Source organism: Capra hircus, chromosome 10 (assembly GCF_001704415.2).
Source record: "Capra hircus breed San Clemente chromosome 10, ASM170441v1, whole genome shotgun sequence".
NCBI classification, from domain to species: domain Eukaryota; kingdom Metazoa; phylum Chordata; class Mammalia; order Artiodactyla; family Bovidae; genus Capra; species Capra hircus.
The window spans coordinates 11,080,697-11,094,739 of NC_030817.1; the positions used below are offsets into that span (position 1 = coordinate 11,080,697).

Here is a 14,043-nt window from a genome sequence, read left to right on the forward strand (position 1 = left end):
TGCATTTTTGTTATGGCACTTTGAAATTAGGTAACAGTATTTGCCTTTCCTAATATTTCAGTTATGTATTCCATTTTACAGCAGAAGTATTTAAGCCATTTATATTTTTATTCATTTTGTGATAATATTTTCTAGGAGATTCCTGATTCATTTAAAGCATACTGTAATGTTATTAGTAGTCATTCTTGTTTCTTTTTGTACCATAACATGGGGTAGCTCTCTGGTATTGCACGTGAAAAGAAATTTTAATACCTGAGTATCAAAAAGAAAATAAACAATATAAAACATGTTGTTTATATCTAAAGTAGTTTCAGTCCTTAATAGTAGAATGAATATAACTTTTAGAGTATTATTCTATAATTCATAGAGAAGCTTAAGCGTGATTATAAATGGTTGAGTAGAAGGATCCAGGAATGGGAGATGTTGAATAGCTGAAAGAAAGGGTAATTGGTGTAGCAGGAACCCAGAAGATACTAGAGTGAATGGGGTCAAAAGTAAAGGTAGAGAAATGAATCTTAGAAAGAACAAGGACAAGAGTTACTTCTTCTTCCATTACCGTTTTAGCACTTTGAATACATTGCTGTTTTGGGTAGTTTAATTTGTCACAATAAGTTTTGTAATGGTTTCCTTATTTTGACTGTTAGGTCCTCAACATTTGTGATTGGATATAATTAATCTTTGCCTTGTATATGTTCAGTGTCTGTTTGGAGAAGAGGATGCAAGGAATGAGCCAAAGCTACTGGATTTGCCATGTTAGACTTTGGAAGACCTGTTTTAGTAGAAGCCTTATGAATTTTAAGCCAAAACATTTCTCATAGTTTTTTTGTTTGTTTACTTGCTTGCTTTTTGTAAAATATCCAAAGGATAATAACACTTGTCATTCAAGGAATAGAGTCAGCTTAGTGATGAAACTGGTACACTGTATATTCCTATATATGGCTCTGAGGATGAGTATTTTTACTATATGATAGAGATATGATTTAGTATTTTTCAGTTTTCTAAAACTTTTATTCTTTTCAAGGCACTTCCATAGGTTCTCATCTACGTGATTCACTTCTACCAGTAGTAATCTCAGTTTTTTAAGAATTTTCCTTTGATTTCCCAGTGTTATGAATAACTCCTTTTAACTATTTTCTGTTTCCCCTTGTCCTTTTTCTGAATTTTTGTACCATTTCCGTGTTGTTGGCAGAATAAAGAACAATTTCTTAGAATTCATTTTTGGGACAGAAACAAGGGCGGGACTTGTGAACCGAAGGCATCTTTCCTGGAGTGAAAATGAAGAGTACTTTCGCTCCAGTACTCTTTCCTAGTGTAGGGAAACATGGGGTTGTATCATTTATGTTGTGTGTGTGCATTATATATTTATTGGTTAAATTTTTCTCCTACTTGTGATTCATATTTTATTTCGCACATTATTTCAAGCAGTTTTTAAAAATTTGTCTCATTGGAAGAATATTTGGCACTCATGCAACTTATACAAATGTTAGTCATCTAGTCTAAGAGCTTGGAAAACCAATTTTTTCTATTGCATGTTGGGGTATAATTAAGCATTCTAAATTAATGTAAGAGATAATCTCTAAGTGTAATGTAATTTATTTGGATTCTGGTTAATTAAAAAGAATCTATTTAGCACTTTATTTTACATTTCCCCAGTTTGTTCAGAAGTTCAGTGATCTTGATCATTATAGATAATGAAATAATTTTAATTGATTGAGGAAATTATTTAAACTTACTAAACTATTTTTGTTTAATGTGAAGTCATATCTTCCCTCATGTATTTTCAGATTTTCTTCATAATTATTTTCAAAAACCAATTGAGAAACAGTGGGTTTTTAAAAAGTTATATCTACTACTTGAGTAAAATCAGAAGTTTGTTTTAATCTTAGTCTTTGTTTTTGGTTATATATATTTCATTATAATAATTTTATTTCTCATGTGTTTAGTGTTATTTAAAATCCAGCCAGGCCAACAGGTCAACTGGGATTGAAATTAAACTTCATTGATTAAATGTGCATAAGACCAGAATTGAATAAATTAATGATATGCAGATCTAAGCAGGTATTAACTTTGATTGACTCTATAACAACATCCATATTGTTACTAAGTAAATTGACAATAGAAAGTTATGGCTAATTATTCTTTAGTTATAAATATCCCCACCCACCTGCCTATCTGTGTAATGGGCCTAATTCTTGTACTACTTCTATTGGCTAATTAATTTGGAAGACAAACATTTTTAATACTTTCAGTTACATAGTCAGCAACAGTGAAGCATTGAGTATAGAGTTCAGATATTTAAAGTTATATTTTTCCTCTCCTAAATTATTAGATGTATTTTTATATTTTGGAGTGTATTCTAGAAAATCCATAAATGTTAAGTATACTCTACAAATGAATTTAGATTATATTTTTTGATCTTTTCATAGATTATCTATATTATTTTCTACTGTTTCATAGGACAGCAAAGCTGGTCTGCTTGAGTTTGAATCATAGCCATATTCAGGGAGGAAAGTAAGCTAAAGTTGTATGTGCTAAAAGAGATTTGATGTGGGTTTTTAGGTTAGTAAATAGCTTTTATTAAATTCAAAACTTATCTTTGCTGTGTTTCAGTTATTTTAAACTAACACTTCTTTCTGTTTTGTTGTTTATATGTTAGTTATCAATTGTGATAGGCTGAATAATGCCGGCTCACTACCCTCAATGATATCTACATCCTAACTCCCAGGACCTTTTAATATGTTATGTTACATGCCAAAAGAGATTTTGTAACTATGTTCAAATAAGGGTTTAGAAAAGAGGAAGTTATCCTGGATTATTTATATAGGCCCACTAATAATCATAAGTATTCTTAAAGTGAAAGAGAAAGCAGAAAAGGGAGTCAGAGAAAGACTCAATGTATCATTTGTTCATGGCCTTGAAGAAGAAATTCTTCTGGGGCTCAGACAGTAAAGCATCTGCCTGCAATGTGGGATGCCTGGGTTCGATCCCTGGGTTGGGAAGATCTTCCAGAGAAGGAAATGGCAACCCACTCCAGTACTCTTGCCTGGAAAATTCCATGGACAGAGGAGCCTGGTAGGCTACAGTCCATGGGATTGCGAAGAGTCAGACACGACTGACCAACTTCATTTTGTGCTTTTACTTTTGAAGAAGAAGGAAAGGAGTCAAACCGAGAGAATGTGAGTGGTCTCTAAGAAGCTGGATAAAAGTAAGGATATCAGTTCTTCCCTGGAACCTCTAGAAAGGAATGCAGCCTGCTGGAATGATGATTGTAGCCCAGTGATTCCCATACAGGCCTTCTTACATACAAAATTGTGACATCATAAATTTGCATTGTTCTAAGTGGAAACAGTGTCAGACTTTATTTTTGGGGGCTCCAAAATCACTGCAGATGGTGATTGCAGCCATGAAATTAAAAGACGCTTACTCCTTGGAAGGAAAGTTATGACCAAACTAGATAGCATATTCAAAAGCAGAGACATTACTTTGCCGACTAAGGTCCATCTAGTCAAGGCTATGGTTTTTCCAGTGGTCATGTATGGATGTGAGAGTTGGACTATGAAGAAAGCTGAGTGCTGAAGAATTGATGCTTTTGAACTGTGGTGCTGGAGAAGACTCTTGAGAGTCCCTTGGACTGCAAGGAGATCCAACCAGTCCATTCTAAAGGAGATCAGTCCTGGGTGTTCATTGGAAGGACTGATGCTGAAGCTGAAACTCTTAATACTTTGGCCACCTGATGCAAAGAGTTGACTCATTGGAAAAGACTCTGATGCTGGGAGGGATTGGGGGCAGGAGGAGAAGGGGATGACAGAGGATGAGATGGCCAGATGGCATCACGAACTCGATGGACATGAGTTTGGGTAAGCTCCAGGAGTTGGTGATGGACAGGGAGGACTGGTATGCTGCGATTAATGGGGTCAAAAAGAGTCGGACACGACTGAGCAACTGAACTGAACTGAGGTGAAGGCACTGTATTTGTGGTAATTTGTTACAGCATACATAGCAAACTAATAACTAGTAAGATCATGAAATTAGGCATTTGTAATAGTTTCTCTGAGTCTTAGTTCTCAGTTCTGTTCAGATAAAGTAATTCTTCAGCCTGCTTGAATCTCTTTGGGTACTTGAGCCCATCTTTGGACATTTGTTAGAAAGTTAAGTATAGTGTAATACTCTCAGTCTACTAAAATTAACTTGGAAATGAATGCCTGAGGCAGTTCTCAAAGTGAGTGAAATGTGGTATTTTCAAAATGTATATAATTTCCTTACTCTCACACATATACATACATGCATACATTTGGTATGCTTCATTTAAATATAGAAATTAAATTCAATGAAATTACATAGATCATGAATGAACCTGAAATGGAGGTAGTCTTTATCAGTTTAGACTGTAGTGAGGCCTTTATGCATTTTCAGTCCTACTTTAAAATTTTATTCTTCTTCCACTTTAAGTTATAGCATAATACTAAAATGTACATAGAAAGAAATTAAAAAATAAAATTGCAGGAAAAAAAAATCAGGGAACAGAGAAATAGTGTCCTTGACACCTGGAAGGAGTTATTGTGGTTTATCATTTAATGCAACTCTGAGTTTTCTAACATCAGAGAGGTATACATTGTTTGTCACGTGGTTCTTATCATCTTAGTTAACTAAAGGGGACATGGGAATTCCTAGTGAGAAATAAAAAATCTGGAAACTGAAGTCAAGAAGAAGGTATTGTATTGATCTTTCTGTAAGTGATAAAACAAATAGTGTCTCCAGTTATTGTTCATATAGTAATCAGAGCTCAGAGGTTAAAGCGTCTGCCTCCAATGCGGGAGACCCAAGTTCTATCCCTGAGTCAGGAAGATCCCCTGGAGAAGGAAATGGTAATCCACTCCAGTATTATTGCCTGGGGAATCCCATAGATGGAGAAGCCTGGTAGGCTACAGTCCAGAGCGTCCCAAAGAGTTGGACATGACTGAACAACTTCACTTTCACTACAAAAGAGGAAATCGTTTTCAAAGTATGATTTTGTATTTTTTATCCCATGCTGTTCTCCATAGTGGCTGTAGCAATTTGCATTCCCACCAACAGTGTGAGAGGGTTCCGTTTTCTCCACAGCCTCTCCAGCATTTATTGTTTGTCGATTTTTTGATGATGGCCATTCTGACCAGTGTGAGGTGATACCTCACTGTAGTTTTGATTTTTGTTGTTTAGTTACTCAGTCAGTTGTGTCTGACTCTTTGTGACACCACGGTCTGTAACCCACCAGGCTCCTCTGTCCTGGGAATTTTCCAGGCAAGATTACTGGAGTGGGTTGTAATTTACTATCCAGCGGATTTTCCCGACCCAGGGATCAAACACGGGTCTCTAAATCTGCTGCATTGCAGGTAGATTCTTTACCACTGAGCCACTGGAGAAGCTCATAAAACCCAGTGTTTACTTATAAAAGTTAGTTGCATTCATACTGTAAAAATTCAGATTTTATAAACTTGATGGAAAATGTTACTAGTTATGTCTTACTTGAGAAAAACAGATCAAACCAAAAAGATCTCATTTTCATAATACCCCTTACATAACAAATTATCACACACATATGGGTGTACTATCTTCTTAGAATATTTTTATAGGTAACCTGAAATCTGATTTGAGAAATCATATGATGGCCATTCTGACCAGTGTGAGGTGATACCTCATTGAAGTTTTGACTTGTATTTCTATAATAATTGATGTTGAGCATTTTTTCATGTGTTAATTAGCCATCTGTATGTCTTCTTTGGAGAAATGTCTATTTTGGTCTTCTGCCCATTTTTTTTTAAAATTTATTTTTAATTGAAGGATAATTACTTTACAATATTGTGTTGGCTTCTGAGATACATCAACATGAGTCAGCCATAGGTATACATATGTCCTCTCCCTCTTGAACCTCCCTCCCTCTCCTCCCCACCCCTCTAGGTTTTTGCAGAGCCCCAGTGTGAGTTCCCTGAATCATACAGCAAATTCCCATTGGTTGTCTATTTTTACACGTGGTAGTGTATATGTTTCTGTGTTACTCTCCCCATTTGTCCCACACTCTCCTTCCTCCCCTCTGTGTGTCCATTATTCTGTTCTCTATTTTTGTGTCTGCATTGCTGCTCTGCAAGTAGGTTCACTAGTACTGTCTTCCTAGATTCTGTATATATGCGTTAACATACACTACTTGTTTTTCTCTTTCCGACTTACTTCACTCTGTACAATAGGCTCTAGGTTCATTGACCTCATTAGAACTGACTCAAGTGCGTTCCATTTTTTGGCTGAGTAATATTCTATTGTGTGTATCTACCACTGTTTCTTTATCCATTCACCTCTGATGGACATCTGGATTGCTTCCTTGCCCTAGCTATTGTACATAGCCTGCAGTGAACACTGGGGACATGTGTCTTTTTCACATTTGTTTCCCTCAGGGTACATGCCTAGCAGTGGGATTTCTGGATCATGGGTACTCTTAATGCTAGTTTATCGAGGAATCTCCATATTGTCTTCCATAGTGGCTGTATCAATTTTTATTCCCGCCAACAGTGCAAGAGGGTTCTCTTTTTTCCAGAGCCTCTCCAGCATTTATTAGTAGTGGATTTTTCAATGATGCCCATTCTGACAGGTGTGAGGTGATATCTTGTTGTAGTTTTGATTTGCATTTCTCTAACAATGAGTGACTCTCAAAAAATAATAATGGTTGGATGGCATCACTGATGTAATGGACATGAACTTGGGCAAACTCCAGGAGATGGTGAGGGGGACAGGGAAGCCTGAAGTGCAGTTGGACACAACTTGTCGACGGAACAACGACAATGGGTGATGTTGAGCATCTTTTCATGTGTTTATTAGCCATCTGTATGTCTTCGTTGGAGAAATGTCTGTTTAGGTGTTTTGCCCACATTTTTGTTGTGTTGCTTGTTTTTCTGGTATTGAGTTGTATGAGCTGCTTGTATATTTTGGAAATTAATCCTTTGTCAGTTGTTTCATTTGCTGTTATTTTCTCTCATTCAGGGGGGTTGTCTTTTCCCTTTGCTTATAGTTTCCTTTGTTATGCAAAAGCTTTTAAGTTTAATTAAGTCCCACTTGTTTATTTTTGCTTTTATTCCATTACTCTAGGAGATGGGCCATAGAAGATCTTGCTGTGATTTATGTCATAGAGTGTACTGCTTATGTTTTCCTCTAAGAGTTTTATAGTTCCTGGTCCTACATTTAGGTCTTTAATCTATTTTGAGTTTATCTTTGTGTATATTATTAGGAAGTGTTCTAATTTCATTCTTTTACACCTAACTGTCCAGTTCTCTCAGTACCACATGTTGAAGAGAATATCTTTTCCCCATTGTATATTCTTTTCGTCAAAGATAAGGTGCCCATATACACCCATAGGTGCATGGGTTTGTCTCTGGGCTTTCTATCTTGTTCCATTGCTCTGTGTTTCTGTTTTTGTGCCAGTACTATACTGTCTTGATGACCATAGCTTTTTAGTGTAGTCTGTAGTCAGGAAGGTTGATTCCTCCATCTCTGTTCTTCTTTCTCAAGATTGCTTTGCCTACTTGGAATTTTTTGTGTTTTCCTATGTATTGTGAAATTTTTTGTTCTAGTTCTGTGAAAAATGCCATTGCTAATTTGGTAGGAATTGTATTGAATCTGTAGATTGCTTTAGATAGTATAGTCATTTTTCACAATATTCTTCCAATCCAATAACATGGACTAACTCCCCATTTGTTTATGTCATCTTTGATTTCTTTTCATCAATGTCTTACAGTTTTCTGTTTATAGCTCTTTTGTCTCCTTGGGTAGGTTTTTTCCTAACTATTTTATTCTTTTTGTTGCAATGGTAAATGAGATTGATTCCTTAATTTCTATTTCTGATTTTTTCGTTGCTAGTGTATAGAGATGCAGGGACTTTCTGTGTATGGATTTTGTATCCTGTGACTTAACTAAATTCCCTTGTTTGTTGTTGTTCAGTTGCTCGGTTGTGTCTGACTCTTTGTGACCCCATGGACTATAGAATGCCAGGCTTACCTGTCCTTCACAAACTTCTGGATCTTGCTCAAACTCATGTCCATTGAGTTGGTCATGCCATCCAGCCATCTCGTTCTGTCATCCCCTTCTCCTCCTGCCTTCAGTCTTTTCCACCATCAGGGTCTTTTCCAGTGAGTTGGCTCTTCACCTCAGGTTGGCGCTTCAGCATCAGTCCTTCCAGTGAACATTCAGGATTGATTTCCTTGTGAAAAGGAGCAGTACCCTCTGTAAGAGACTGAGCCAGACCTCCCTTTGAGTGTTTGAGTGCCTCCTGTCGAGGCACGGGTCAGCAGTGCCCTGCCCCAGAGACTGGACTCTGGCTGCAGCAGAACTCGGAGGTGCAGCATGTGGCATACATCCTCTTGGAGGAGGTCGCCATTAGCCCCAGCATAGAGCTAACACACAGACTTCCCACAAACTGGAGAACACCTGTACCAAAGAAATGCTCACACTATTGCAAAAGTTCTGGGGCCCACAGCAGATTCCCCAACCTGGGATCCAGCAAAGGAACTGAGAACCCTCAGGGAAGTTGACTGTGGAGGACAATGGTATTTGATTACAGAACTTCCACAGGATTGGGGAAACAGACTCTTGGAGGGTACAAGCAAAACCTTGTGCACGTCAGGACCCAGGAGAAAGGAGCAGTGACCCCACAGGAGACTGAGCCAGACTCGCCTGTGAGTGTCTAGGAGTCTCTGATGGAGGTGTGGGTCAAAAGTCAGCGGCAACAAATACAACAGTCCTGGGAGCTGCAGGGTGCTGGCATAAGTCCTTTTGAAGGAGATGCCAATACTGCCGTTACTCTGCCATAGTTTGGCCTGAGGAAGGTACCACAGCCCCACCCAGAAGCATAAAATTGGATTAAAGATTTGCTTAGCATGGCCTGGTACACCAGTTTGGTTTAGTTCAGTCCCTCAGTGGTGTCCAACTCTTTGTGACCCCATGGACTGCAGCATACCAGGCCTCTCTGTCCATCAGCAACTCCTGGAGCTTGTTCAAACTCATGTCCATTGTGTGGGTGATGCCATCCAACCATCTCATCTTCTGTCATCCCCTTCTCCTTCCAACTTCAATCTTTCCCAGCATCAGGGTCTTTTCAGCTGAGTCAGTTCTTTACATCAGGTGGCCAAAGTATTGGAGTTTCAGCTTCAATATCAGTCCTTCAATGAATATTCAGGACTGATCTCCTTTAGGATGGACTGGTTGGATCTCCTTGCAGTCCAAGGGACTCTCAAGAGTCTTCTCCAATGCCAAAGTTCAGAAGCATCAGTTCTTTGGGGCTCAGCTTTCTTTATAGTCCACTGTCACATCCATACATGCCCACTGGAAACACCATAGCTTTGACTAGAAACTTTGTTGGCAACGTAATGTCTTTGCTTTTTAATATGCTGTCTAGGTTGGTTATAACTTTTCTTCCAAGGAGCAAGCGTCTTTTAGTTTCATGGATGCAGTCACCATCTGCAGTGATTTTGGAGCACCCAAAATAAAGTCTATCACTGTTTCCATTGTTTCCCCATGGATTTGCCATGAAGTGATGGGACCAGATGCCATGATCTTAGTTTTCTTAATGTTGAGTTTTAAGCCAACTTTTTCACTCCTCTCTTACACTTTCATCAAGAGGTCCTTTAATTCTTCATTTTCTGCCATAAGGGTGGTGTTCTGCATATCTGAGGTTATTGATATTTCTCCTGGCAGTCTTGATTCCAGCTTGTGCTTCATCCAGTCCAGCATTTCTTAGGATGTATTCTGCATATAAGTTAAATAAGCAGGATGACCATATACAGTCTTGACATACTCTTTTGCCGATTTGGAACCAGTCTATTGTTCCATGTCAAGTTCTAATTGTTCCTTCTTGATCTGCATACAGATTTCTCAGGAGGCAGGTCAGGTGGTCTGGTATGCCCATCTCTTTAAGAATTTTCCACAGTTTATTGTGATCCACACAGTCAAAGGCTTTGGCATAGTCAATAAAACAGAAGTAGGTGATTTTCTGAATCTCTCCTGCTTTTTTGATGATCCAGTGGATGTTGGCAAGTTGATCTCTGGTTCCTCTGTCTTTTCTAAATCCAGCTTGAACATCTGGAAGTTCCTGGTTCACGTACTGCTGAAGCCTGGCTTGGGGAATTTTAAGCATTACTTTGATAATGTGTGAGATGAGTGCAATTGTGCGGTAGTTTGAGCATTCTTTGGCATTGCCTTTCTTTGGGTTTGGAATGAAAACTGACCTTTTCCAGTCCTGTGGCCACTGCTGAGTTTTCCAAATTTGCTGGCATATTGAGTGAGGTACTTTCACAGCATCATCTTTTAGGATTTGAAAGAGCTCAACTGGAATGCCATCACCTCCACTAGCTTTGTTCATAGTGATGCTTCCTAAGGCCCACTTGACTTCTCATTCCAGGATGTCTGGCTGTAAGTGAGGGATCACACCATCGTGATTATCTGGGTTGTGAAGATCTTTTTCGTATAGTTCTTCTGTGTATTCTTGCCACCTCTTCTTAATATCTCTGCTTCTCTTAGGTCCATACCATTTCTATCCTTTATCGAGCCCAATTTTGCATGAAATGTTCCCTTGGTATCTCTAATTTTCTTGAAGAGATCTCTAGTCTAGTCTCCGCCCACCAGAGCAAGACCCAGTTTCCCCACAGCTAGTCCCTCCCATCGGAAGCTTCCAGAAGCCTCTTCTCCTCATCCATCAGAGGGCAGACAGAATGAAAAGCACAGTCACAGAAAACTAACCAAACTGATCACAGGGATCACAGCCTTGTCTAGCTCAGTGAAACTATGAGCCATGCCCTGTTGGGCCACCCAAGACAGACGGGTCATGGTGGAGTGTTCTGACAATAGTGGTCCACTGAAGAAGGGAATGGCAACCGTTTCAGCATTCTTGCCTTCCGAACCCCATGAATTTCACTGATTAGTTCTAGTAATTTTCTGGAAGGATCTTTAGCATTTTCTATGTGTAGTATCTCTGAATATTCATTGGAGGGTGTAGAAGCTAAAGCTTCAATACTTTGGCCACCTGATGCAAAGAGCTGATTCTTTTGAAAAAATCCTTACGCTAAGAAAGACTGAGGGCAGGAGGAGAAGGAGGCCACAGAGGAAGAGATGGTTGGATGGCATTGCCAACTCAATGGACATGAGTTTGGGCAAGTTCCTGGAGATAGTGAAGGGCAGGAAGGCCTGGTATGCTGCAGTCCATGGAACTGCAAACAGTCAGACACGACTTAGTGGCTGAACAGCAGCAACAGTGTAGTGTTACTGACTAATACATAGTTTTACCAGTGATGAGGAATTTGACTCTCTTCAAAACTTCCTAAGCTCACTGGGATCAGGACAGGTGTATATCTGATTTATGAGTCACATTTCCTCCTTCTTTCCCCACTTAACAGGGTCATAGTGCCCCTTAAAACCTTTGCTGAGTCTGGCACTGTTATTAACAGTTGCCCTCACGTTAACATCTCTCTACCTTCCTTCTTCTATTCTGACTGTAATGACTCAACACACCTTAACACAGAAGACTTTCATCTTGAGGAGAGAGAAAATAGCTGTAGCTGGAAGGATATAGCTAAGATGTAAGGATATTTTGAAACTGAGGTTATTAGAAACTAAAATGTCTATGCCTTTTGGGAGGAGTTTCTCATTCAACGAAAGGGAGACATCTGTGTAGATGGTTTAGTGGCAATGTAATGCTAATGATTATGGACAAATGGAGAAGTTAGTTTTCTTATTCTTTATTTAACTGAAATTGTGAGCTCTCATTTAATCAAGGAACTGATCTTGCTTTCCAGGCACTTTGGCTATAGCTGTTTAATATGAACACTTTACAGAGGTATGTTTCTAAGTAACATGATCTCTTGTTTATCCCGACCAGTGAGGCGTCTGATAGAGTCACTTTAGTATTCCCATCTTTGTCCATGGTGAAGTTAAAGTGTTTTCTAGAGCAGCACAGGGAGGAGAAGATAGCTGTTGCATGTGGTACATCTTGGAGAAGACAAATTCTCATAGCATTTCACAAATATGCTTATCAAAATGGGTGAGAGGAAAGGCAGATGTCATTTCAAGGAAATATTCTTTTTTCAAGCAAACATTCTCCAGGTAAAAGTTGTTCTCAAGAAATAAACTGTCCAAAGAGGAATGATATAGCTGATTAATATGTGGTTACTTTCCAGTTGGAAATCAGTGTAAAAACTCTAGCCTATGTATTCATACTGTTCTGTAGTATTGAGATCTGCATACATGTTTACACTAATTTTCTAGTTAAATCTGGAAATAATCACTAGTTTTGTTCTTATCTCAGAAATAATCTATAAGTTATTAACAGAATAAAAAAGCTTTTATTTAACTCTGCTAGGAAAAAAGAATTTGAAATATCTTCTGTCCTTTGGATTTGATTCAGTACTGATGCTTTCTGCATAGTTCACATAGAAATATGTTACCCATACCTCTGTTTCTCTTCCTCTTGAAATCTGTGGGCAAATGTTTAAAATATAGTTTCTGGCAGAGAGTTGCTCTAGAATTTGTTTTCTCTGACATTTAATGAGCTGTGATGAATATCTGTACTTCCTTCTGAGGCTTCTGCATCAAAACCTTTTTCATTGATTATTTTTTAATCTTCACTGTAAATTGATCTTCATTCCATATTAAACTAATGTACCTTACTATTTAACTTCTTTATAATCTCTTGTTCGCGAGTCCAATTGTAACCTTGTTTTTGTGTAAGTCTTGGTATAAGACTAGTGTTAGATAAGACATCAGTGTTTGGCCTCAGGTGTCTCCATGTAAACCAATCTGAACTTCAAAAAAAAAAGATTTTGTATTTGTCTTTCAATTTCCATGTTTCCATTACCATGTCCAGGTGACTAAGCACCTTACTACTTTTCCATAACTCTAGCGCCATTTAAATCTCTAGTTTATTTTTCATCTACAATTTTTTGCAATCTTTCTTTAGTTCAGTATTTCTCCATGAGCACTTTGAAATGCCTCCCTCCTTTTATAGTTCTAGTTCTCAAATATTTTATTCACCTTTCTGCATCTCAGTCTTAAAGTCCATTTTGTAAGAAATTGGTGTGTAGTATTAACTATGCTCATTGGTACCCCATTCTCTTTTAAATATCTGTTCTTTCTAAAATATAACGTTTTGTTAAAAACATTTTTGAAGAAGTATCCATTTATTTTTATTACTACCTGGACAGAAATATTAAGTGAGATTCATGGCTTATAATACATATTTGGCTGTATAGTTTACTTTGTATCTCCTCCAGTTCAGTTTGTGCTAATGAAAGTACTTGCCTTGCTCAGGCAAGCCGTAGAAGAGCCAAGACTGACTTATTTTCAGTGACTACCTATCGGTGTCTTAATAGTGTATGTTGTTTCACTGGGTTCCATATATAAAAGAGACATAGTCTTTTAAAGTTAAAATTCTAATTCAGGAACTTTCCTGGCAGTCCATTGGTTAGGACTCTGAGCTTCCCCTGCAGGGGCTGCGGGTTCCATCCCTGGTTGGGGAACTAAGATCCCCCGATATTGCATGTCATGGCTAAAAGAATAAAATAAGATAAAGTAAAATAAAATAAAATTCTAGTTCAGATAAGGATTTACAGAAGAATTTACATATAAGGCTATGAAAAGTATTATGTAGTTTTGGGTGTCTGCTTCACAAAAGGGGAAAGTTGTTGATGGAGTGGCCCTGCTTGGTTCTAGAATTCCTTTTTTCACATAGGTGTGGTGCTTCAGAAGAAGCACCCACAGAGGGAATTGTTCTTCTGTCTTCTCTAACTGTGAGTTGCTATAAATTACCCTGAAGTGATATGCATTGTAGATCCTGGTAAAACGCATAAAGAGAAGGGTTTCTTTGTCATTTTGCTATTGGGAAGTTTCCCTGTTAGTGTGATGTTATTAGCACCTGTTGCTTTGGCTAGCTCAGACACGTCATGGCTGTCATGGTAACGGGAGATTGGAAATGTCTGTTGATTTCTAAGATACAAGGAAATGAAGGAGTGTCCATGCTTAGCGGGTATTTGGAGACTG

The 14,043-nt window shown here is 38.2% G+C and overlaps 1 protein-coding gene across 1 annotated transcript in view; it reads left to right on the forward strand.

Moving 5' to 3' along the window:
• Positions 1-14,043, forward strand: part of CEP128 (centrosomal protein 128) — a 466,954-nt gene that overhangs the window by 225,007 nt on the left and 227,904 nt on the right. The window lies entirely within an intron of this gene.